We start from the raw sequence: 25,481 nt of genomic DNA, 5'->3' as shown, positions 1-25,481 counted from the left end.
CCTAGTACTCCTTAGCCGAAGTAAGGACATCGGCTAAAGAGTGGTTGGCTAGAAAAAACCAACTTAGAGGTTGGTTGAATTAAACTCTTATTACTCTTCAGCCGAAGTAAGGGTATAGGCTGAAGAGTGGTTGACTGGATTAAACCACTCTTGGTACTCTTCAGCCGAAGTGAGTATATCGGCAAAAGAGTGGTTGGCTAATAAGCTCAGTCAGAATGCTCAGTTAAAGACCGGAATAAAATATCTTGGCCGAAAAATATTATGTTTCGTTCAATTTACAGTTAGAAAGCAAGCATAAACAGGAAAGTAAACCAAGATAACAATTGGAGCAAAAGAATTCATTGAAAAACACATTACAAGTGCAAACATACAGATCAAACCGGAATAAGTGTTGAAAACAAAAGATGATTTTCATTGATCAAATTCAAAGCAAAAATACAAAGGAGGGGCCTCAGCCCGGTTACAAGACCAAAAGGAAAGAAGAAAATACTGAAAACTAGCAACAAGAAAAGAAAGTACAGAATCAGTTGAACCGATCATCAAGATCAGCATCAATGTCAACACGAAGACCGGTTTCAGAGGGTAGATCAGTCGCGGTTGGGAGCTCGGTGTCTATTGGAAGCACGGTTTCAGCCGTCAGGTCTTCAACCGTTGGCTCCAACCGAACTGATTGATCGTTGGCCTGATTATTGATGACTGGGGTATCATTGGGCTCGGTTTCTTCATCGTCGTCTGAACCCTGAAGAAACTGTTGCTGAACTGATGCAGCGTACTCCGATAGTGAGCTCGGTATGAAGTACTGAGGAGGATTGTAGACCTCGGTCTCGGGCCCACAACCGAGCTGCACCACAGCTGTCCTCCAACCACATTTGAAGAACAAATCTTTGGCTGCCTCATACTGCTGCATAAAGAGGGCCTCCCCCTCCTTGAAACCTTCAGCATTCGCATCAGCCGCCTTTTTCTTTAGCTCGGTGATCTCTGCGTTTTTCTTACCTTCGAGCTTGGTTAGCTCACGCAGGTATTTGTCTTTGATCAAGGCTGCAGCTTTTTGTTTTTCTACTTCAGCCACGCTAACGAGACCGGCCAGACGTCCGTTCTCGGATTTTAGCTCGGCTAACTGCTTCCTAGCCTCTTCTAGCTCTGCAGTTTTTTCTATCACTTCGGCCAGCGCTTGCCTTGTAGTCTTGCGAAGTTCAAGCACTCGCTTGTGAGCGATATGGCTCTTCTACATAGCCTACAAAAAGAGGGGGAGATTTGTAATCAAACCGAGATAAAAGTCGTGCAAATTAGAAAGATCAACAGAAGAAGCTACTTACAAGCACCATGGACTTCGTGGCCGAACGAATGGCCCTTAGTTCGGTCAGGTGCTGGTGGTGCTCCATGTCTGTTGGAAGGCAGACACTCTTGGCAAGGTTAAATGCCATTAAGTGATCTTTTTCAGTGACCACTGAGTCTGTGTCCTGAATATCACGATTTTGAAAAGTAAGTTTGGGTGCCCACTTGGAGGAGCTAGCTCGGTCGGAGTGCTCCGGCTAAGGGCTAGGTGGAGGGCTCGGTGGAAGAGTGGTTTCATCTTCATCAACAAGGCGCTGCTCGGTTTGGGTAGTCCGGGCACGCTTGCTGGGGCGAGATGAGGAAGGTTGTTGAGATGGAAGGGCCACCACTGTTTCCTGAGTCTGGTTGGATGGTGGTACTTCGGCTCAGTTGGTTTCGGTTAAGAGGGCCTTCACTTTATTTCGCTTCGCCATTTCTTCTTCTTCGGTAGTGCGAACCAGGTTAATTTGTGGCAAGTTGGGGTCCAGTTCGGGAGAGGCTTCCAGTAAGAAGTCTGTTACTCTGGCTTTACGTCGGCCGCTGTATCTGTACGTCGGCTCAAAATTCAGTAGCTTGGCCCAACTTCTTTCGGAATAACGAAGTGCGGCGCGAAGTGTGTTTAGGTTGGGGTAACTGTACAGTGACTTGAGGTGGGCTGAATCTGCATAAAAAAGACAACTGTCAGTTCGGTTAAGGAATAGAATACCAAAACAAAACAGAAGCATGCAAAGAAACCGAGGTGATTATACCGGGAGTCCCTTTATTCCAGTTTATTCGGTCACCAGGAATCTGGGCTTCTTGGTCTTCGAAGTTCCCAGAAACACAGAAGAAATCATCGTTGTTCAAGTCTTTATCCGGTGTGTCCGTTATTATTTTCTCTCGACGACGGCGTATTCTTAAATAATACACCCACCCGTCTTCTTTTGAGCCTATAGAATATTGGTGAAAGAGTTCGGCTAATCCGAGGTTAATACCAGCACGGCGGTTTAGCTCGGCTATACCATTTATTATGCGGTATGAGTTTGTGGAAAGCTGAGTTGGGCATATCCTGGTTTGCCTAAGGAATTCACAGATTAAAGGCTGTACAGGGAATCTTAGGCCGGTTTCTACAATGGAAAGGAGGGTGAAGGGAACAAAACCAGGGTTTTCCCACGGTATGATATCTTGTTCGGCTAAGGTAAGGCGGACGTCGTCAGGAATGTTGTACTCCCTTCGGAATTCGACCATGCCGCCAGGTGTTTCTACCAAAAACCTATATTTACCCATTTACTCTTAAGTTATGTATAATTTATCTGTGTTAGCCTGGTTAAAAAATGACGTTGAGTGGCTCGGTTGAGCGTGCGAATGAGTGCCTGGCAGCCTAAGTCTGCAAAGTGAAAAAAGAAAGGGGTTATGCACAGATCGATGGACCGTGCTGCCAAGAAATCAAGGTAAAATAAATGGAGTCCTATCTCGGTTAAGTAAAGAACTACGGGTGTTAGCTCGGTTTCAGCAAGGGGTCTGTTAGCTCGGTTTAAGCAAGGCATTTGATAGCCCGGTTGAGCCTCAAGGGGCAGCTTTTTTAGTTCGGTCTGAACTTGGAAGGCTGGTCTAGCCCCTAGACTCAGCTCGGGCATAGTTAAGGTTTTCAAGGCTTGACTTGTTAAGACCACAAATATAGCAATAAAGAGTTAGCTCGGTTGGTTGGTCCGGCTAGACCGACATCCACTACAAACAACTTCCTAGTTCGGTTATATTGTGATTTTGGATCAAAACTAGTGTTTTTTTTATTTTTTCTTGAATCAGAGGGGCTCTACTACTGAGTTTTTGCAGAAGATGCAAAGACAAGACAGAAAATGGAAGTAAAAAATGCTTTGCAAAAACACATAAAACAAATGTCATGGGCTAAAAAAGTACGAAAGCCAGAAAAATAGAACAGATTTGTGTTACTCACCAAAGTAAGAGGAAGGAAAGGGAAGTAGAAAACAGCCACAAACACGAGCTTCACAGATGCAAAACAGTAGAGATGCAAGCAAGAGAGAGAGAACGAGAGGAGAGAAGATGAATAGTGTGGTGAGATTCAAAATAAAAAGTTTTGTTTTGATGAAAAGACCAAAGGCGGGAACTGTTCAAAATTCACGGAGTACGAAGACAGCGTGACAGTTGCATTGGGCCAACCGGAGGGGGCCACGTGTCATAGGAATGAGAAGCGATTCAGTTGTTGTGATTGAAGAGACGTTTTGACCGGACAGGTACAGGCCGGTGTGAATTTAGCTCAGCTGATAAGGCAAAAATGGTTTTTTAGCCCGGCTGGAAAGGCTAAAAGGGTTTTTACCCAGCTGGAAAGGCTAAATGGTTTTAGCTCGGCTGGTAACAGATAATCCCCATCACGCTACGCAGATGGAATTAAGAGGCAATTGAGAGGGTGATTTATATTTATAAATTGGGCCGAGCTGGGTAATAGGCCGTTATGGGCCACATTGCAAAGGGCTGAGTAAAATGACCATGAAGTCACTCCGGCTCAAGAAAGGTGTAAAAGTTACTCCGGCTCAAAAGAAGTGTAAAGTTACTCCGGTCCGCGAGAGACCTGAAGTTACTCCTGTCCCAAAGAACTTATGGTAAGTTTGGTCGTCACTCACAAAGTTATCCCGGTTTGTGCCGGAGTATTGTTTATTCCGGTCTAAACATACCGTGGTTAGTATTAAGAAGAGCCGAGGTAAGAGCAATCAATGGAAGAGCCGAGCTAATGTTATCTCGGTCCAGTCAGCAGCTTAGCATAACCATGCTTACCTCGGTCATGTTAAAGTTTGACCGTGGTAGATCCATCTCACTTGGTTTGTGCAGTGAGGGGGGTGTTGAAAGATAGGCATTATCTTTCGGGAGTATGAATCCTAGGAGGACTTTACATGGAGTAGTAAAAGTCCTACTAGGATTGTGCCATGCGGAACCTATAAAAGCTTACAATATCACCTATGGAGAGGTAACACAACTTTGATTCCTGAATACACAGAGTTTTTGTCTACTCGTCTATTTTGCTGACTTAGGCATCGGAGGGGTTTCCGGCACACACCCGCCGGTTAGCTCACGTTTGTGTTTTCAGGGAGTAAAACAACAACGTTTGGAGGAACGCGGACTTGATCAATAGGATTATACGAGAAGGTTTCCTGTACAAGTGTTATGTGAAGTAAAATCTTAAAAGAACCCAATGTATTTGTATTAAACTTGTAAGGTTTATTGTATTTTTTTCAAAGTTGGATAGAGACAAGTAGAATTTACCATAATAATAATGATAAGCTTATGAATTCAAACAACCTGTTACAAAAATGAAGAAAATGTAAAGCAGATAATGTAATAATTTGAACACAAGATAGAGAGATAATTAAGTTCTTCAGGAACTTACATATGTTCTTCCAGAACCTTTAAATATAGATCTTCAGGATATATTTATGTATTTTATTCAATAATTTAACTATACATTTCAGTATAGTCCTCACCCTTTCTCGTTTTCTCTTTTTGAACTTTTATTTTCCTTTCGGCTTTCTCTCTCCTGCTTCACGCTTCTCTTCTTTACAAATTTCGATGGGAATATGGTTAAAAGTCAGATTTTTAACTTTTTAACTTTTTTGAATTATATTATTTCTTTATTTTTTCACATTTTTTTTCAAAAAAAATCAAACAGCCAACTTTAACCTACTTTTCAAAATAGGCCGTAATAAAACATGAATAGTGATACTATTCATACTTCTATTTCATCTATCATATTAATGGTTAAGACTATTTTATCACACTATTCCATCTACAATATTTATTGTGGTTATCCACATATTTTACAACACAAACAATTATTCTCATGAAACAAAGCTGCTCAATTTTTTTTTTTTTTTGGCAAATAAGAGGAGTTATTGAAAAGGGTAATGTTCCGGTACACAAAATTATATAAGTTTTCACAAGTGATAACACAAAAATGTATAAATTCAATACAAATTTGTGTATTACTTGAAATTGTGTTGAGCGTATACACTTTTATGAGACCACTTATATAAATTCGTGAAAATTTATATAATTTTATATAGAATTGCATATGATGTGCAATGCACACCCAAAAATTTTCCAGTTTACAATCAATTAGCATAAACATTAAGTAAGCCTTTTTAAAAAGACTCGTTTAAGAACTTGTTTTACTTTTAAGATGATAAAACCCAAGTCTGCACACCTTAATTAATAATGAATGTTTCTTGCATGATTACATTACATTATGGATAAATTATACTGACCTCTTCTAAGGTTTGAAACAAATACAATATTTTGCAATTTTGACATAATTATGCTAAGGTCCCTTAAAGTTTTAATTTACATGGTACTTAACTCATTTTTTTTTATCAATAATTCGTTAAAATAATGATAATATCATATTTTTTACACTTAAATATATATTTTTCTTTGTTTACCTTGTGATTATTTACTAGTTATATTAGTTTCGATCACTTTAACCTTGCTAGAAAGGAAGTCAATGAAATTATACCAAAACTATGAAACTATTTATATTTTTAATATTCCTCTGGGGGGTTAGTGTAATTTACCCTTATATAATAAATATTATTGTCTTTCATTACTTACTCTGTGAGATGTATAACACATGCTTAACTTCTAAATGTATACTTATGCTATATTTGGAATTTGAATTGACATTGTTAAAAAATAAAAAATTAAAGAAAAAAAATTACGTACACATATTTATTTTTAAAAGTTAAGCAAACAAAATAATATTTTTTTGACAAATACCTAATCATTTTATGTCCCCCATTTTTCTAACCCAACCAAAAAATACCTTATTTGCAATAGGGCCAAAAGCAATTTGGTTATTTTCAAACAGTTCCTATACTCTTCCTTGACCTCTCTTTTGGTGCATGGAAGGTTCATATGCAAACGTGTATATATAGGTGCACATATATTTAGAGCACACAAAAGCCAGAAATGCTATGCGTCATGAAAAATATATTCCGAATTGAGTTGTATAATATAAATTTAAAATGAGTGTGATATGAGCCCCATTTAGAATAATTGTGATCCATAAATGTGTTTTCTAGGTTTTTTTTGAATCTGTAATATTACTGGACAAAATTACAAATTCAGAATAGAAAAGTGCATAGAACTTGCGTTGTGTGACTAAGAGTTATTTTAAAATGTGCCTCCATATCATATTAGAAAGAATTGTAGCCAAACAATGTATTTTTTGTAAGATAAATTTTATTTTGCCACTATTAAGTTTCATCATTTTCTCATTCTGGCCATTAAAATATTTTTTTCTCAGGAGGCTAGCCAAGCAAGCGGTAAAGATCTAAGAATAAGATCTATGATCTCGAGTTCTAGTATCCTAAGAGACCACTAGAGATTTGTCAAGTTGCTAAGTTGTTAATCTCAAGGCCTCCAAGGAATAATTCTCAATTGTCTAATTATGCTGTAACTTGGGAAGTTATTAATCTCAAGAACTGCAAGGGTTAATTCGCAGTTGTCTAGATATGAAGTGATTTAGGTCAAGTTGGGTTGGGCTCGGTAGAAGATACCTTGAATAAAAAACTACATATATATATATATATATATTCTCTACTTTAGCACTTAACGTTTATAATTTTTTTCAATTTATTTTCAAAACAAACTTCCATCTAATTTTGAGCGGAAAATGCCACATAGAGTTACATCAACAGTCATGTGACATAAAAATAGATAATTTTTATTTTACCCCCTTAAGTTTCACAATTTTCCCACTTTAGCCCTTAAAATATATATTTTCCCCATTTTGGCTCTTAATGTTTGTAATTTTTCACAATTTAAGAACAAAGTATCATCCAATTTTGGATAAAAAAATGCCACATTGGTAGACATGTTGGATAAAAATAAATTATATTAAAAATTTAAGACCCAAAATCGTTCGTGTTTAGTTGAGTTTTAGAAAAAAAAATTAAAAAGATGATTTATGAATAATTAGAAACAAGAGAATTATATGAAAATAATTAGTGTTTTTATTTTTATTTTTTTTTAATTTTTTCCACAAACCCAGTTTTTGAAATTTTTTCAAAAAACTTATTATGAAAATACTTACCAAAAAAATAGGTGTTTGGATATGAACAATTGTTATAGTACAGGGTTAGGATGATGAAGGAAGGGGAAAGAGAAAAGAGACAGTAGAGGTAGGAGTAGAGATGGATGGTGAATGAGTGGTGGAAGTTTAGGGGTAGAATTTGGGTTTTGGGTTTTAAAAATTGATAGAAATTGATCTTCAGAGTAAATTGAGAAAAATTACAAACATTAAGAGCTTAAACAAGAAGAAAAAAAATACTTTAAAGACCAAAAAAAAAAAAAAAATGACACTTGAGGGGGGTGAAGTATAATTTATCCTTTTTTATTCTTTCCATTCTATATATGTGGAGGATTTTCATTATATATTTAATGGTTATTAAATATAATTATAAATTTATAATTAGTTTAAATTAAAAAAGATTATTGCATTTATCGTTATATGATGAATTGAAACCTCTCCATTATAAGTATATAATGAACATGATTACAATCTAGTATTATTTAGCATTTCTATTTCTACACAAAATTAACAAATATTTTATAAGATCCTGTGACATTATCTAAGCGATACTTCCGACTAATAAAAAATTACAACACACATTAAATAGGTTAGTTTCCTATCTTTAAAACACCACCTAAACAATTCATATAACTACATTCAATCGAACATTACCTAGTTCAGTAATTGACAAATCGAGCAGTCCACATGGAGGTTGAATGAGTTTCCGGTACTTTTGTGTTGGGCCCAAATAATTAAAATATTAAATTAATTACTGATTCCACCAAATTAATAGTCAAAAAGTTCTGTCAATTTGCAATGAATTCACACTGCGCCGACTACTTGTTACTCATTATAAAAGTTATGACCTGTTAGCCTGTGTGTAAAAAAAAAAAAAGAATGGTAAAATACACTGAGCTCTCCTGAAATTAAAAAATATATATATACTAAATTTTATAATTTTAATATAATTATATTAAATTTTCTTAAAATTTTAATTCACATAACACTTAAATAATTTTCATCAATAATTCATTAATTATATGAATTAAAAATTAATATAATTATTTTTTTATATCAAGATATATATTTTATCTTGTTTACAAATCAAATTTGTTCAGTTATAAAGTAAATCAATATTCGTATTTTTGTGATACTGTTACTTATTTTTTTGTTAAAAAGTATTTGGATAAAAAAATTTGTAACATTACAACAAAAATATGTAACATTACCATAAAATATCTAACTTCATTTCTAAACCATAAATTGTGAAACTTTACCAAGAAAAATATGTAATATTTGTCACAAAAATACGTAACATACACAACAAAAATACTTAACAAGATACATATAGTACACACCTTTTGATGAGTGTATACCATAAAATTTCTCTATATTACATATATATCACCACTGAAAGATTATTTTTTAAAAATACAACATAACATTACTCATGCACATAAATTTACACTAATTTTTTTCATTATTGTATCTTAAGTTATTTAATTTAGGGTAAATTATGCAAATAGTCTCTGTAGTTTACACGATGTGTCAATTTGGTCCCTATAATTTCAATTTGCTCGATTTTGCCCCTTAATTTAACGGATTGTGTCATTTTAGTCCTATAAATAACGGTTATTAAGTTAATTCAACGGAAGGTTAAACAATGTGTCAATTTAGTCCCTGTACTTTACACGATGTGTCAATTTGGTCCCTATAGTTTCAATTTTGACAGGGACTAAATTGATACATCGTGGAAAATACAGGGATCAAATTGACACATTGTTTGACTTTCCGTTAAATTAACTTAACAACCGTTATTCATTGGACTAAAATGACACAATCCGTTAAATTAAGATACAAAATTGAGCAAATTAAAATTATAATGATCAAATTGACACATCGTGTAAATTACAAAGATTATTTGCATAATTTTCCCTTTTATTTAAACTTATAATCAATTTGATGTGTGCCTAAGAGATTAATACATCTGTCAAATAATTGTGCTAAATGTATGCACCTCTAAAATAATTTTAAAAATAATATGACACATTTATAAATCTAGTAAAAAAAAAAAAACACATCTGATATTTAAATTATTAAAAAAAAAAAAACTCTCTTTTTCATTACCCTCTTGCAGAACCTTTGGCTGGACACATTGTGCGACAAGATGCAACCCAACGCACATCTATTCAAAGCTGGTACGGAGTTTAGAAACCCATCCAGATGTCACTGAATTTCGGCATTCTGATATGAATTTGATATAATTGTATTGGAAAATGTTTGAGGGCCACAATTTTTGTGGTCACAATGGTTCAAAATTGTCAAAACGACGTCGTTTTGGCATGTTTTGCACCCAAAACGATGTCGTTTTGACAGTTTTGAGCCATTGTGACCACAAAAATTGTAACCCTCTAGTATTGTTGAATTGTATTAATCTCTTTTTTTAGTAATATTAAAGAAATCAAAACTAATAGGAACGGTGTGAATACACAAAAATAAATAATGTAAAATATATATTTAAGTATGAATTATATGACAACCTCATTTTTTCATCTACATGACAAACACAATTCGAATAAAAATGGAATTATATGTGAAGTAAAACTTTAAAAGAACCCAGTATAATTGTATTATAAACTTGTGAGGCTTATTGTACGTATTTTTTTCAAGCTTGGATAGAGGCAAGTAGAATTTACCATAATAATAATGATAAGCTTATGAATTCGAACAACCTGTTATAAAAATGAAGAAAATGTAAAGCAGATAAAGTAATAATTTGAACACAAGATACAGAGATAATTAAGTTCTCCGGGAACTTATATATGGTTCTTCAAGAACCTTTAAATATAGATCTTCATGATATATTTATGTACTAGCGTATACCTGTACCTGAAGGCACGATGTAAATAATGTTAGGATTAGAATATAATTGTAATCCCAACACTATTTAATAAATTATCAATTATCAATTATTAATTTAATATAATTGTAATCCCAACCCTTCTTGTCTTAAAAATAAATTATCAATTATAGAGATGAAATTATGCTTTCAACCTGAAAATTCATGTTTCTATACCAAGAAAATAGCATAAGCAAACAACCATTGTTGAGCTTTGGTGACCCACCATGAAACAAACTCAAAAACATCTATCTAAGTTCACATAAGCTGTTGGAGTTTCCAATCAAATGAAAGGATTTGAAATTAAACTTTAAAAGAACATAGGCGAGTTTTCAAATGAAATTCAATTAAGGCCCAAATAGTTTATTTTAGTTTAATTACGTGTTTATGCGATCTTTAAGTTACTGTTCTGTTCTTTCATTTATAGTCAACAATAAAGCAAAAAGTTTTGCGAGGAGGTAAAGAACAAAGTTTTCCAACAATCAAAGCACATCCAAATTCAATGTTTGAACTTTCAAGGAAGGAGAAAAAAAGAAGCTTGAAAACAAAAACCTATTTGGTAATTTTTTGGCAAATTTTCTGCAGACTTAAAAGCCTAGAAATAAAACTTCCACTGTGTAATTATGGAGGTGGGCTCAACTTCAAAATACATTATTATTAACTCCAAAATTAGACATATCTCTATAAAGTTACATGTCAAATAGAAGGCTGACTATTGCAAAAGAGAAACACTGTGTGCTGTACATGAAATCTTAAAAGTAATACAAAATATTATCAACCAACAAATCCAAACAACAAATCCTTCAAGATTCAGAATTCAAACAACAAATCCAAACAACATAATCAACCAACAACAGCAATCAAGAGTAGAGAAAGGAAAATTCAAGAGACAATGTAAAATACCTCTATTTTGGTGTTGAGCAATGGGTCTTGAAGCTACTGTTGGGAAATTAAAAAACATTAAAAAAAATTTGAGTAATTAACATAGAATGGTAAAGCTAAGGAGCCTCAAGAATGTCTATTAGTTTGTCCCCAATCTGGGAGTCCTTTGCATTATATATAGGACAATCAGTAATGATGGGTCATCACTCATGTCCATCTATGTGTGTCCATCTCTCATCTCACCCTTTGCCTTCTTCTATGCAAACATTTCAACTGTCATATTTGTAATCTCTCAATCTCCTCCTCTGTGTATCTTTGCTATTTTCATCTTACCCCTTCAAATGCTAACCACCAATCTTATCATTCTTTGTAATAATTTTTAGCGTAATAATCTTGTAATTTAGACATCTAATTGATTGTCTTTTAGGGTTTGAGCTATCCTTAAATCACCCATGCAAGATTATTATACATTTTTTGTGTGTGCATAGCATCCTAGTATCTATATACACACACACAGTGAATACATTGTTTGATTATTCACGATGACTTCGAATGAGGGCACGTCGAAAGATTGTTCACTAAATAATTTGACCATTTCTATAATGGAAGCGCGACAATATATGAGTTCTTTTTTTTGTGTGCTTCAATTACTTAACAATTTCTTGAAATTTTGTTATCTTGTATGTTATCTCATGAAAAGTGGATGAAGATTTACATTTATCAATTTGGAACTATTTAATAGTTTGGTTGAAACTAATTCTTTTCTATTATACTAAAATTACTATAAATTAGAGGATGATTAGTCAGTTGCAGATTTCTGCATGGCAAAGCATGGGGTTGCCGAACCAAAAAAAATATTGCAAATGAAAGAAAAAAAAAGGTAAGTGTGTGCATGTTTGATTAATAAGCCAAAAAATTAGATATAGAGACATAGTTAGCAGAATTACTATTAAAGGGTTTTGACACATATGTATACAATTAACCAATGATGAGCTTGAAATGTGTCCTATGCATTCACAAACACTGGAATGTAGCCCATGCATTAATAGAGAAAGAAGACCAGCAAGAAAAGTTTATGGGATGAAAAGTTTCTGCAGCAAGAAAAGTTTATGGACTGATAAGAAAAAAATAAAATATTACCTAAGTTTCTTTGTAAGGCTATGTGCTTTGTTGCAGAGGAGGGGCTTTGTTTGGAGTTTCAAATCCTTAGACTATATCACATTTACACAAATAGATTATCGTATCAAAACCCAAATAAAAATGCTGGATTCTCACACCCTCACATTTACACAAATGATATCACATTTTACACAAATAGAAAACCCAAATAAAACTCCTTGATTCTCACACGCTCTTCCAAAAAAAAACCTAACCCAACATGGTACAAATGAAAATACAACGAAACAATAACAGAAGAGGGAAAAAAAAGTGAGAATTTAACCTTCTACTTTGGAGCTGTGTGAATTGAGCTGTATAAAGGAAAGTCGGATGGTGCTATTGTGGTAGAGAGAAAGCTTGGGAAGAGGAAGATGTGTGGTGGGAATGAGAGAAAGAGGTGTGAGAGAGAATGAAGTTTCAAATTTTGAAATCAAAATAAGGGTGAAAGAGAGAAGATGTCTGTGACATGTGAGAGGTGAGGTGTGTTTGAGATGTGAGAGACGTGAGAGTTGGGTGGGAACCCAAAAAGATAAATTTGGACCATTCAAACTGAATAAAACTGATCTCAACCATTGAAATGTCCCAATAAAACTCTTCTCAACTGTATTTAGGCTCTATTTGAAAATTGCTAACTTAGTTAATTTTCTAATTTTTGACCCCAAAAAAAATCTATAAAAAATGATAAAATATTTTATAGTGATTTTTAAATTTTTAATTAAAAATTATAATTCCGAAATAGACTTTAATTTTTTTTTTTTACACACCCACCCCAAAGAGTTCATTCGCACACCCACCCCAAAGAGCTAAAGGGCCGAGTCGACTCAATTTTTTTTCACTCTCATTCAAACCATAATTCCCAAACGGGTTGCAAATCATAATTCGATTAGAAGCGGGTGAGTTTTTTTTCATCCGATCTTGTCAAGTCGGTTGACCAATTGATGGTAAAATTGAGCTTCAACTTGTGAACTATGCATAACACAATACTATCTTAATTAAAAAAAAAATGTTACATGAATCATCCAAAAGCACACAACATAGAAGAACCAAAGTAATGAAACCCAAGGATCTCAAAACTCAAAAATAGGTTCTAATTACTTCTTTGAAATCAATGTTAATGGGAAAATCTAACTAAAATTAAACCTAAGGTTCATTAAATAAAATTAATTGTACTATTTTTTTTAAACAAAGATTACAACCAAATACTTAAGCATACATCCACATATATGAATGTTTCATAAGGGTAAAATTTTGTCAACATTTGGAGCTAGCAGTTCAGATTATACAGAATTAGAAGTGAGCAACCAAACAAACCCCTATGAAGTGAGGCAGTGACTTGAAGAATAAAAGAAGGTTTATAACAAATTGCTATCAAAATGGTGGGTTTTCTTACCTATCAAAATGATGTTGAGGTTTTCATTTTCTAGAGTTCCAAGAATTAAAAACCCATAATACCTTTTGGGGGTAACAAAACAGAGCAGAAAGAGAAGGAGAAAGAGAGTACCTTGGTGAGAATCAGTTCAGTTCCTGCTCTAGAGTCGAAAATTTCTGTTTGGTAACTGGTAAAAACAATGAAATCAAAAATGAAAGAGGAGCGAGGAATTTCAGAAATTAACAATTGTATATTGCAATGAGAGGAAAGAAAAATTTATATAATATCTTAAAACAGGTAAAACAATTCACATCTTAATTAAAAAAATATAAAATAAATAAACCTCTATCATTAAAAATAGGTAAAACAATCAAACAATAGATCATTGAAAAAGAAAACTCTTCTATCATTAAAACAAACGTTGCAAAATCAATAAAACATTGTGAAGAAGAAAGAAAAATTTATATAATATCTCCTTTATGACATGAAAATATTACTTTAAACCCCAATGACAACATTTTGAGATTAATGTTGAGATGACAGTTGCTATAAAATTGATGTTGGGATTAATCCTGAGATTAATCCCAATATCTCCAAACATTTTGTCCCAAGATTAATGTTGGGATGACAGTGTATACCCGTAATAAAATTGGACAGGAGAAGATTAATCCCAAGATTATTTCTCCTTTATTTTGTGCTTTTGTAATTTTTATTTACACCGTGCCTTTATTTTAAAAATGAATTTTCAATTCTTTATTTTTATTTTATCCCAAGATTAATCCCAATAACTCCAAGCATTATTTTGAGATGACAGTTACTATAAAATTGAAGATGCAATATTTTTGTCCAAGCATTATAATGCTATACACAATGGATGTCATCAAAATTTGATCACTTTTTCCATGTGGTTTCGGTAGAGGCAAAAGTAAAAACAACGGATGAAGGCAAGAGCAGAGAAAAGGGAGAAAAAAAATGTGAACACAGTTTACACAATTTAGACATTCAAAAATCAAAACACATTTAGAAATGAAACCCATTTCACATTTCAGAAATAAAAAATGTTTAATTTTTCCAACACAAACACAAATACAGTTTCAATTTAGAACTTTGTATATATTATTCTTCATTAAGCTAATAATATGTTACCTGTAGATCAATGAGGGAAAAAACATCTAAAATGCAGATATCAAAATCTAAAACCAAAGTTGGAATTCGAAAATAACTTTATAATTGAAACAATAAACGATGGGGGAAAAAATTAAAAATTAAAAATCATACTAATGGAGAATTCTAAAAAAATAAAAAGACCTTTGCTAATGAGATTAATTAAAGCTTGAACTGTATGATATTACAAATTCTAACCAATTAAGTCGTGAATTTCAAAATCAATTAACTGAAAAAGATTCAAATCCTAACAATTAACAGAATAAAAATTTAAAGCCATAGTTGTCTAACTTGACTATACAAATCCTAACTATTAACACATTCATTCATCAAATGAATTTGTAGATATGATTTTTTTTATTTCATCATTAAGACATGACACATGACCAAAATATATATATATATATATATTTTTATTGTGTTCAATCATATACCTACAAATGGTACCTATAGCAAGCATGATGGATGATAATTTCCTACAAATCAAAATAGTTTATGGATGAAATCACAACCACTCCAACCACAGAGGATATCAATCATATACCTACAAATCAACAATTTTATGGGAAGAAGAATACCATGGTTGTAATAAGAGCAATGAATTTCTAGTTGAAAGTAGAAATCAAACACATAAGAATACCATGTAATTCTCTTTATCGTCAAATGTTGTTTCATATTTGTGTGTGTGTGTTTTGAGTTATTGACTCCTAATATTATTGTTTCATACAAATTTAACTAAACCCATAAAATCCATTTCAAATTATTAGAAATCAAAACCCATCAAACCCATTTCAGAAATCACAACCACTCTAACCACAACAAATTAAAATAGTTTACACCAAATTAAATTTGGAGACTTACAGTTTCACCATCTCTCTGCGTTTACTTTGGGAAGACAAATTATTAGAAATTCGAAATCAAATTATTAGAAATCCATTTAACTTCAAATTTCTGCGAATTAAACCCATCAAATCCATTTCAAATTTCACAAATCAAAACCCATCAAACCCATTTCAAAAATCACAATGTACTCAATTTTCAAACAGATATAAAATGCATGGCACAATGTCAACCAATAGCTAAAGGTTCAACTATGAAATAAGTACAGAGCTAAGCACAAATTTCAACTTATTGTTTTGTAAACCTTTTGGCAATTCTAGAATAAAAATATATGGGAGAAAGAAAAAGAATATTACACAGTTGCAGCAACTAGGTTCATTGGCAATCACAAAACTAAGCCAATTAAGTATTACCTAACGGGTCAATTCAAAAACTCATCTACAAAAAATAAATGCACAAATAGATAAATAAATAAATAAACTTTTAAAGGATATTAGACCTCGTTCGGAATAAGTTATTTTAATAATTTTTAATTTTTTTATTAAAATATAAGGTAAAAAATTAATATATTTTGAATAACTTTTTAATTTTTTATGAAAAATTGTACAAAATAGAGAGAAATTTTTTTCTTTTTATTTTTTGGTATAGGTCGTTTACTTTTTAAAAAAAAAAATTGATTTTTTAAATTTTAAGCTAAAATATTGAGAGCTAAGACGATGAAATTCTCATTTTCTAGTCAATTACCATGAAATCAAGAAAAGACCCAGATCCAGACCCATAAAACACTATCTGATCATGTAAACTCAATTTAGAATTAAAGCAAAAATGAATAACTCCATAGAATTGTTCAAATCTCTAGTTACAGAAGCGAATTTAAATGCCAAAGAATGAAAATCAAACCTAGAAATGAACGAATCCAGTTGATCTTGAACCACAAATCAACAAAGCGGTAACAATTCAATAAAATTCAACGATTTGAAACGTCCTCATTACCGAGTCCCCGCGGACCAAGTTCACAGCAGTCTCCAATTCAGTTGATGCAAGGCGGGACCCGATTCGCCCCCCGAATCAATCAGAATCAATCGCCGCCGCCAGCAAAGTAGTTCCCGACCTGCACCAAGCGAATTAGAGTCTGCCGCAACATCACCTATACATACACACAACAAGTGAGAGAGAAAGAGAAAGAGATCTAATGTTTGCATGTTGTAATGTGAAGGAGAGAGAGTGAGAGAGAACCCTATCTGAGAGAGAACCCTATCAGTTTCACCATCTCTCTGCGTTTGCTTTGGGAAGACATCGTGACCGCGGAGGACGATCTGAGATCTGGGAGGGAGAGGAGATGAAGAGTGGCTGTCGGTGGAGATCGGAGGCGGCGCAACAGTGGAAGCGAAGCGGCAGTGGAAATGAGGGAGGGGAAGAGAGAGAGAGAGCTCTTGAGACCTGAGAAGTTGGAGAGAGAGAGAGAGAGAGTGCAAATAATGTTTGGGTGCAGGAGACAGAGGATTGTTTTGGGAGGGATGTTGAAAACATCACAAAGCTTCTCAGCCCTTCATGGTTAAAAACAACTCATCTCAGCCGTTAAATTGAAATGTATCTCTAATACATTTTCACACAAATTCAAAAACTCTTCTCCCTTATTATATAGATTTTATTCAATAATTTAACTATACATTTCAGTATGGTCCTCACCTTTTCTCGTTTTCCCTTTCTGTACTTTTTTCTTTTTTCCTTTCGGCTTTCTTTCTCTCTCCTACTTCACGCCTCTCCTACTTCACGCTTCTCTTCTTTACAAACTTCGATGGGAACCTGCTAAAAACCAGCTTTTTGGCTTTTTAATTTTTTTGAGTCACATTACCTCTCTATTTTTTTTACACTTTTTCCAAAAAAAGTTTTAAAAAAATCAAAAAATTAGTTTTTAATCTACTTTCCAAAATAAACCATAGTAAAACGTGAATAGTGATACTATTCATGCTTCTATTTCATCTATCATATTAATGGTTAATATTATTTTACCACATTATTCCATCTACAATATTTATTGTGGTTATCCCAATATTTCACAATACAAACAATTCTTCTCATGAAGCAAAGCTTCTCAATTTTTTTTTTATTTTATTTATTTATTTATTTATTTGTGGCAAATAAGAGGAGTTGTTGAAAGGGAAATGTTCCGATATACAATGCAAATCATATGTAATTCTACATAAAATTACATAAGTTTTCACAAATTTACATAAGTGATGTTCTGGTGCTCTGGTGTGCTAATGCCCCCTTCTGGTGCTTTGTTGCTTTGTTGTTGATGTCTGGTCTGATTAGTTGCTGATGTAGAGTGACTTGGGTAAGCCCATAAAGATTATAGCCCACCATTTGGGACCCAATACATAACTCAAATGCTAAAGCCCAACACTGCTGAAGCCCTATGTAGCAATAAAAACCAATGACATCAAAACACATGGCGAGAGAAGGGCAAGCCATATCAGCAGACAAAGATCTGCAAAGTTATTGCCACAACACATCGCCATTAATGAGGTCCCTTACAGCATTTATTACGATAACCCCTCTCCGTCGGAACAGAACGCCTTCACCATGAACAAGGTAAGCTAAAGCATAGACTTTCGGCCAAGGTGACAGGTCGGAAGGGACAACGAAATGATTACCAGAGGATATAAGTAAAGGTCGAAGACAAAAAGAAGGTTAAGTTTTTCTATCTCTAATCTATCTACACATTCCACTTCTCTCTTTCTAACTTGCTCGTTGGAGGGTTCCCTGGGGGACTCTCCGTTCCCCGTTGAACTCTTGTGCAGATCTTCTGGTAGGCTTGGTCATTCGGATATAGGCTCGAGGAGCGTGGATCAGTCCGACCCGTTCCACTTGGAACGAGATGTATCATCAGTTGGCGTCGTCTGTGGGAAAGGTTTTTGTTCCGCGCGCCTGTTGTGCTCATTGTCGCCGGATAACCCCCTCCTACCACCTGTGAAGGTGGATGGTCATAACTAGACCCATGGTTTCTCACCCCAATGTTCCCAATCATCAAGTCGCCCCCCCCAATCTGAATAACCCACCACAGTATTTCACCGAACTCATCAACAGCATTAATCGCTTGGCCAAACAAAACCAAGCCCTGATTAATGCTCTACTCTAAAGAAACCTTCCTATGCCTCCTCCACCGCCTCCAAATATTCCACCCAACCAAAAACGAGCCCCGAGCCATACTATCCTGCAACCTAACCCACCCAACTTGGAAGGCTTGCGAGCTCCCCTCCCGGATATAAACCTGCCACCCCGGGCCCCGCACCCATCGGCCCTGGTACCAACCCCCCGAAGGAGAGGCCAGTAGCGTCCAGCCCCCGTTTCCCTCCGGTGGTGACAACATTCCTCTCTGGGATGCAAAACTCTGAGCCATGAAACTCCAGCTCCAAGGAGTCATGCAAAACATACAGCATAAACCATCCACCACGGCCAACTCGCCATTCGTCGTCTCCATCCGTGACAAACCTCTACTCCCTAAGTTCAAAATGCCCACCATCGAATCTTTTGATGGTACGATGGATCCAGTCGACCACTTGGAGACCCATAGAACCCTCATGATCCTCCATGCATTCCCCGACGAAATCATGTGTCGGGCTTTCCCCGTGACACTCAAGGGGTCAGCTCGACTTTGGTTTAGTCAATTGCCAGCAGACTCTGTCTCTACTTTCCAGCACCTCAGTGACTCCTTCCTCAGCCATTTCATTGGAGCCCAGCGCCAGCGGCATCCGGCAACCCAACTCCTTAACATCCGTCAGACCGAGGGGGAGTCGCTGCATAGTTTCGTTACCCGCTTCAATACCGAAGCCTTACAGGTAGCGGAAAAGGATGACAAGGTCATCCTTACGGCTTTCATGGCCGGTCTACGGTCGTCTGACTTCCTTTTCTCCCTCTCTAAAACCCCCGACCTCCATGGTAACCCTACTCTCCAAAGCCCAAAAATACATGAATGCCAAAAATTTCCTAACCGCTTGCCAAGACCCCACTGCAAAAAACCCGACCCCCTGGGAAAAGCGAAAAGACTCAGAAACCAGAAATACCCAGTATAATAACCCAACAAGTCAGTATACCGACCGACTCCCCCGAGCTAACAGGTTGGCACCAGCCCGACCGCCCGGGCTGTTCGAGCGGTACACACCCCTCAATTCCCCCATGGAGCAAGTCCTCAATTAGATTCAGTGGGACTACCCCCTAAAATAGCCCCAACCATCACGGATTCCTTCCAGTCGGAGAGACCAGTCCAAATATTGCCGTTTTCACCAGGACCACAGCCATAATACCGAGGAGTGTGTTAACCTCAAAGATCAGGTCGGGGGCTTGATTCGTCAATGACGTCTCAGTCGATTCACGGATACTCGCCCTCAGTAGAGGCCACGGACTGAACCCATCAGAAATAACCGCCGGTGCACCCCTCCCCGACAACCAGCAAAACCTAACCAAGGTCATGATCGCCCTCCACAGCAACCTCGGGCACAAGGCAACCCCGCCCCGCCTGTTGGAGAAATCAGAGTTATTTCCGGTGGGCTTGCTTGTGGAGGACTATCCCGCTTGGCTCAGCAGGCAGAACTCAAAAAAATAAGGTAGGGCTCAGACAAAGAAGTTGCCACATTGGACCGATCCCCCAAACAGCCCTGGCAGTGGACCGAGCCTATTACCTTTACGGACGCTGACTGCACAGGCATCCGTTACCCCCATGACGACCCTCTCGTCATTTTCACTCTCTTCTCCAATTACAAGGTCAGACGGGTTCTCGTCGACAACGGCAGTTCTTCAAACATCATCTTCCTCAATTGCTTTCGCCAGCTCAAGATTAGGGAAGAAAGTCTGTCTCCTCTCCAAACCCCTTTGGTCGATTTTACTGGTGACCGAGTGACCTCCATCGGCTCCATCGATCTTCCCATCACAATCGGCGAGTACCCGCGGCAGACCACAAAGTTACTCACCTTCCTTGTTGTTGACTGCCCCTCTGCCTACAACATCATCCTTAGCTGTACCGCCCTAAACGCTTTCCAAGCTATCACATCCACTTACCACCTTGCCATCAAGTTCCCCACCGATCTTGGGGTCGGGACAGTAAGGGGAGAGCAGATCGTGGCCAGAGAATGTTATGTCGCCTCACTTAAAGAAGTCAAGCTGAAGGAGGCTATGATCATTGAAGGACTTGATATCAGAGACGAGGATAAGCTGGTTAGGGGGGAACCAGTGGAAGAACTTGTCGAGGTCTTCATCGATCCCACCAACCCATCAAAAACTGCCAAGATCGGCAGCCAACTATTCACCCAGGCAAAAGCCGACCTTACCGCCCTCCTGATCGAGCACAAAGATGTATTTGCCTGGACCCACTCCGATATGCTGGGTATTGACCCCTCCTTCATAACTCATCGCCTTAGCATTTAACCTCATTTCTGACCCTTCCGCCAGAAGCAGGGTATCTTTCATCCAGAGCGCAACACTCTCATTGCCGCAGAAGTAGATAAGCTCCTTGAGGCACAATTCATCAAGAACGTAGACTGCCCTAGATCGTTGTCAAAAGTGGCCCTGGTCCGTAAGAACAACGGAAAATGGCGACTCTGTGTCAACTACTCCGATCTCAACCGAGCTTGCCGCAAAGACAGCTATCCCCTTCCTCGCATAGATCTGCTGGTTAACGCCACGGCCGGTCATCAAATATTCAGTTTCATGGATGCCTCCTCTGGGTATAACCAAATTCTGATGCACCTGTCTGATCGGGAACACACATCCTTCATCACCGACAGTGGTACCTACCACTACCGTGTGATGCCATTTGGGTTGAAGAATGCTGGGGCCACCTACCAACGGTTGGTCAATGGTGTCTTTCATCATCAGATAGGCCGAAACATGAAAGTATATGTCGATGACATGCTAGTCAAGAGCAATCTCTCCACTGATCATCTGGCCAACCTGAAAGAGACTTTCGCCACCCTACGAAAGTACCAAATGAAGCTCAATTCGGAGAAATACGCCTTCGGCGTAGGAGCTAGGAAGTTTCTGGATTTCATGGTCAGTCAGCGGGGCATTGAAGCTAACCATGAAAAGATCAAGGCCTTGATTGAAATGCAATCACCCAGAACGGTAAAGGAGGTTCAGAGATTTACTGGCCGAGTTGTCGCCCTTAATCGCTTCATTTCTCGCGCAACGGACAAGTGACTCCCTTTCTTCAAAGTTCTTCGGCAAACTTTTGAGTGGACGACCGAGTCCGAAGAGGCTTTTCAACAATTAAAACAGTGCATGGCCAATCCCCCTCTCCTTTCTCAGGCAATCACGGGCGAACCCTTCTTTCTCTATTTAGCCGTGTCAATCACCGCAGTCAGTGCAGCTCTCATCAGGGAAGACAGCTCCGTCCAACGGCCGGTCTACTACATCAGTCGGGCTTTCAGGGAAGCGGAACAGAATTACCCATTGTTAGAAAAAATATCCTTGGCTTTGGTCACCGCCTCTAGACGACTCTGTCCTTACTTCCAAGCCCATTCCATAGTGGTCCTCACTGACCAACCATTGAAAAAGATCATGCAACAACTAGAGCTCTCCGGAAGACTTATGCAATAGTCGGTCGAACTCAGCTAGTTTGATATCTCTTACTGGCCTCGGACAATGATTAAGGGACAGGCTGTTGCCGATTTCATCCTAGAATTCACTAATCTCATCCCAACCACAGCTCCTCCACCCCTACCAACCCCTATCGAACTAGAAGACCCACACTCCTGAACCCTCAATGTCGATGGATCATCCCGCAAGGAAGGCAGTGGGGCTGGTCTCATCCTTACCGCCCCTGAGGGTGGTTATTTCAAATTTGCCCTCCGTTTCTTGTTCAATGCAAGCAATAATGAGGCCGAGTATGAGGCGTTGATTGCAGGTCTCCGCCTCGCCAGAGACATTGGTGTCAACCATATTCAAGTGTTCAGCGATTCCCAGCTCATTGTTGGTCAAATCATGGGGGAATTCGATGCCAAAGATGACACAATGCGGGCTTATAGGGATATTGCACTCCCTCTCGCTCGCCTCTTCACCAGTTTCCATATCAAGCACATCCCTCTGACCGAAAACTCCAAGGCAGATGAAATGGCTTAGTTGGCTTCGACAGACCAGTCAAACCTCAGCCACGGTGTCCACCTCGAGTACCTGACTCACCCTGCCATTTTCTCAAACCAGCAGCAAGTCTACTTTCTCCGAAATGAACCTATCCCCTGGGCGGCCGATATCTCTCTATTCTTGGCAACGGGGGAACTGCCAGCCAACAAACAACAGGCCGCCAAAGTCAGGGCCCGGTCGTCCAACTACATTCTTGTCGGCAACCTCTTGTACAAACGTGGTTTTTCATGCCCATACCTCAGATGCCTCAATCCTGCTCAAGCAACTTACGTGATGAGGGAAATCCATGAGGGTATCTGTGGTAATCATTCGAGCGCCCAGTCCCTAGCCCACAAAATACTTCGCACTGGTTATTTTTGGCCTATTCTTAATCAGGATGTGATAGACTTCGTGCTCAAATGTGATAAGTGCCAGTGTTTTGCCAACATTCCCCATGCTCCTCCTACAGAATTAATCACGCTTTGCAGTCCCTACCCATTCGCCAAATGGGGGATCGACCTAGTTAACCCATTGTCCACTGGTCGAGGGCAAACCAAATTTGCCATTGTCGTCATTGATTACTTCACTAAATGGGTGGAGGCAGAACCCCTTGCCACAATTACCGAGTAGAACACAACCAGATTCATTTGGCAGTCGATTGTATGCAGATTTGGCATCCCTCAAGCCATCGTCTCTAACAACGACAAACAATTCGACAATACCAAGTTCAGGAAATTCTGTGTAGAGCTTTGAATCCAGCCATGTTTTTCTTCCCCAGGTCATCCCCAAGCCAATGGCCAAGTTGAGGTCACCAACCGTTCTCTTCTGAAGATCATCAAAACCAAGTTAGAAGCTGCTAAGGGACTCTGGGCTGAGGAACTACCAAATGTACTCTGGGCTTACCACATTACCGCTCGAACTCCCACTGGGGAGACCCCCTTTCGCTTAACATACGGCGCTGAGGGCGTCATCCCAGTAGAAATCGGTCTTCCTACCCCAAGGGTTCTATATCCGAATCCGGAACTAACTAAAGAGCTGCGTCGAGCAGACTTGGACCTAATTGAAGAGCTCCAAGAAACCACTGCAGTCAGACAGGCCTCATACCAACAGAAAATGAGAACATACTACAACCGCAAAGTCCGACCGAGGGAATTCGCAGTGGGGGATCTTGTTTTGCGAGAAGCAACTCTTGTCACCAAAAATCTAACTGAGGGTAAACTGGCAGCCAAGTGGGAAAAACCTTACGTTGTGAAAGCCAGACCTCGTCCGGGTACTTACTGGCTTCAGGATATGGAAGGTCGAGACCTCCCCCATCCTTGGAACGCTGAGCATTTGAAGCGTTATTTTCAATAAAAGTTGTATTTTTGCATTGATCAATCGCTATATTTTCTTTTTGACAATCTACACACTTGCATGCTCTCATTCTCTCCTCATATGGTGTAAATTTATGATCAAATAGGCTGCAATTTGTATGACAACAAGCTTTTATCTCAATTATTTGTGCGGTGTTTCAATAACGCCTTGATTGCAGCCTCAGCCAGACTGAGCATGAAGAGCTCAGCCAGACCGAGTTACTTAAAGCCTCTGCCAGACTGAGCATGAAGAGCTCGGCCAGACCGAGTCATGTAAAGCCTCAGCCAGACTGAGCACGAAGAGCTCGACTAGACCGAGTCACGTAAAACCTCAGCCAGACTGAGTTACTTAAAGCCTCAGCCAGTCTGAGCCACCATTACAACTTTATGATCGTGGCATAGTTGTCATACTTAGTCAAATTCCGGTTCAACGTTTTCCAAGTCAGACTGGCTCCTTGCTGGGTCATGATTCACAACTTCACTCTGCATATAGGTTTTCTCACATTTTAAACTTCACTCTACATTGAGGTTTTCTTACATTTTAAACTTCACTTTGCATTAAGATTTTCTTACATCTTATACTTCACAATGATTTATACACAAACCCTGTGCAAGTCACCATTCTCATTTATTCACAATGATTTACAGAATTACGAACATGAAAACAACAATGTGCCAAACACAATTCACAATTTTATTTATTCACAAGTTTATACATAAGTCTATTACAGAAATTCCAAAAAAAAAAAAAAAAAAACAAACAAACAAACAAACAAAAACAACAACCCAACCTCCAAGCACAAATTTTGTCCAAACCATTTACTCCTCTTCACTTGAGACGAGGTCTTCTTCTTCAACACCCTCGTCTAAGGAGGTCTGGGCCATGTCGTCTTCATCAATCTTTACACTACTGAGGTCCAAGTCTGGGAACAGCTCTTCTGCTTTGCATTTAAACATCTTCCAGCCGTTGTCCCAGTACTCAGCCATCTCGTGTTTGTAGAAGTCCGACCGCTGGAAGCTCTGGATTACTTCTTTTTCACTCCTGCTCCCAGCGGTCATTCCCGACAGACCAGCCCCCCCAGACGTCTCCCTTGCCAAGTTACTGGCGATCGCAGCATCGATCGCCATCTGGAAGTCAGCAGACCCCTTGAACTGCTCTACTGCAACGACGCACAAGTCGGGGTATGCTGCCCTCTCAGAGGCTGCCTTGGTCTTCTCTTCCCCTAACTCCTTCTCTAACCTCGCCTTCTCCTCTATTGACTTGGCCCGCTCGTCCGCCAACGTCCTCTCTAGCTCAGCAATCTTCAAATCCAACTCTTCTTTCTCTTT

This window comes from Camellia sinensis, chromosome 13, assembly GCF_055761805.1.
Source record: "Camellia sinensis isolate YWXY chromosome 13, ASM5576180v1, whole genome shotgun sequence".
Lineage (NCBI taxonomy): Eukaryota > Viridiplantae > Streptophyta > Magnoliopsida > Ericales > Theaceae > Camellia > Camellia sinensis.
This window is presented reverse-complemented; position numbering follows the sequence as displayed.